Raw genomic sequence first — 3,139 nt, 5'->3', positions numbered from 1 at the left:
ATCTTCATTTTTAAATTTTCATAGGCATGAGTGTACTGCCTTCACGTATGTAAGTGTACTCATGTCATACAATGTCTGCAGAGGTCAGAAAAGTGGGTTGTATCCTCTGGAACTGGAGTTATAGATGGTGGTAGGCCATTGTGTGTGTACTGGAAACTGAACCCAGATCCTCTACAAGAGCAGCCAGTGCCTTTAACCATTGAGCAATCTCTCCAACCCTGTATCTTTTTAAAAAATATATTTTATTTATTATTTTTATTTTATGTTTATGAGTGTATTACCTGCATATAGGTAAGTGCACCCGTGTCATGCAGTCCCTGCGGAGGACAGAAGAGGCCGTCAGATCCTCTGGAACTGGAGTTATGGACAGTTGTTAGCTGCCATGTGGGTGCAAGTATTTGAACCCCGGTCCTGCAAGAACAACCAGTGTTCCTAACTGCTGAGCCATCTCTCCAGCCACGCTGCATCTTTTTTTTTTAAGATTTGTTGATTTTTATGCATATGTAAATGAGGATTTGTGAGCGTATGTGTACTATGTGCCTGCAGGAGACTGCAGAGGCCAGAACAGGGGTTTGATTTCCCTGGAGATGGAGATGCAGGCAGTTGTAAGCAGCCATATGGGTGCTGGAAACTGGACCCCGTACCTCTGCAAGGATGTTAAGCACTCCTTTCTGCTAAGCTGTCTCTCCAGCCCTCTATGTTTTATATTCATTTTTCTTCCCAATTATCTGTCAGAAAAGGTAATATATGTAGCACCTCTGTTGAAAAGATACTGGTTTTAGTTCTATTTTGAACATGTCAAATGTTCTTAAGCACAAGTGTGCTGAATTTATTTCAAAACACATAGGCACATGTGAAGAGTGTGCCATCACATTGAAAGTGTTTTATTCTTACACCACAAAAGACATGGATATCTTGTCAAAAAATGCTCAGTGCCTGGCAATCTTTGCATCTGGCTAGTGAGTCCTACACCTCTAAGATGGAAATGTCTACATAATTTACTAGGTTTGGGGCAATGTTATGTTGCTTTAGCAGTTAAATAGTTATGCCGGGAAAAAAAAGTATTTAATGGTTTATTGGAAAGTCAATGGCATAATTTGAGGTGCCTCTAATGGGACACTAAAAGTGTCAGAATTCTGTATAATTTTCCACCCATAAAAGTGGCATAATATCTTACAGGTGTCACACACTTATTTCTGCTTGCTTTGCTCATTAGTAAAATATTTCAATGGATAGCCTCCTTTATGTTAATAAGACATGCCCTAATGAACAGCCAAGTTAAACATGAAAACAGGTAGACTCATACAACATATTAAGGACATATTATAACTTACCTCAAGTTATAATTTCTTATGGTCATTTGCTGGATATCTATTTATCTATCTATCTATCTATCTATCTATCTATCTATCATCTATCTATCTATCGTCTATATCTCCTTCATTGATAAATTTAAATTATTTGGGCAAATATCAGATATATCAGTTAGATAAGATTCCCATTTAATTATACTCATTACCAAAATAATTAAGATTTGATTAATAGCTAATAAGATTTATTGTTAAAATAGCACTTGACTTTGGCTAGACACATATTTTCATCAATACATACTTTCTTATTTGTTGAAATGTTTCACATAACACTGTCTTATGGAGTGTCACAGCAACCTCAGAAAAACTTTATAATTACAAATATAAAGCATTTAACCTTAAAATATATACCTTAAATATTAGATAATTTAGTAATATGCATTATTAAAGAGTGTATTTCTGTTCCATGTGAACATATCTACCCAGCTTAGTTTGATCTTGTAAAAAAGTACTCTGGACTTGGTGTACACATAATAGAACTTTGTCTCTAACAATTCTTCTAGAGGCTAGAAGAACAAACTGAGGGTTTGAGTAAGGTCAGGATCAGGTCAGTGCTCTTTTTCTGTGTTGTCTTCTCTGTGTTCCCATATGATGCTTAGGAAAGCATAGAGAAGCAAACCATTAGTTATCCTTAATAAGGCTCTTCCTTCGAAACTTATCTGGTCCTAACCATGTGCCCAAATATAGTCTCCTGATACTATGAAATTGCGGTTATGGCTTCAGTACCTGAATAGTGAATAAGAACAGATGATAGATGATAGATGATCGATAGATAGATAGATAGATGATAGATGATAGATAGATAGATAGATAGATAGATAGATAGATAGATGATAGATGATAGATAGATGATAGATACATAGATACATAGATAGATACATAGATAGATATATACATACATAGATACATGATATCCTCTATTGATATATTTCAATTATTTGGGCAAATATGTATATCAGATAGATAAAATTTTATTTTTGTGAAGGGTAAAGGAATCTAATTTTATTCCTCTGCAAATGGATACCCAGAATCGCCAGCATTGTTTTTTGAAAGGCTTTTTTCATAGTGCTTGTATATTGATATCTTTGTCAAAAATTAGTTGTCCATCACTACGAGGATTCATCTCTGGGTCTTCTATCATGTACCTTTGGTCTACCTGTTTACTTTGGGGTCAGTACCATGCAATCATTGTCACTGTGGCCCTGTAGTATAGTTTGAGGTCAGGTTATATGATACCTTACACTTTTATTTTTCTGCTTGGAATTGTTTTGGTTATTCATGCTTTTCAATGGTTCCCTATGAATTTAATCATTATTTTTCTTTGATGGTTTAATGAAAACATCTCTGTAACTGGATTTAATCAAATTTATGAACTATATATAATGAAGTCCATGAAATATTTTGCATCTGTTTTAGTAATAAATATTTAACTGATAGGTTCTAGTACAGAGGCAACCAATAGCCTGAAATCTGCTATCAAGTTATTTAGCAAATAAACTTGTCATTTTAAAATAATTCTTATTCTTGACTATCAAATATAAAACAATCCAGGTCTGCAGAGATAATCCAGTGGTTAGGAGAACTGATACTTCTTGCAGAAGACCCAGATTCAAATCCTAGCATCCACATGGTGTCTTACCATCATCTATGCTACAGCTCAGGGGATCAGACACCCTCTTCTGTCCTCTACAGGCACTGCATGATATGTGTGCACTTACCTACAAGCAGGCATAATATTAATACACATAAAACACATATAAAATTTTAAA

This window comes from Nannospalax galili, unplaced genomic scaffold, assembly GCF_000622305.1.
Source record: "Nannospalax galili isolate Female #2095 unplaced genomic scaffold, S.galili_v1.0 scaffold1780, whole genome shotgun sequence".
NCBI lineage: Eukaryota > Metazoa > Chordata > Mammalia > Rodentia > Spalacidae > Nannospalax > Nannospalax galili.
Note: the sequence above shows the minus strand (reverse complement) of the source record.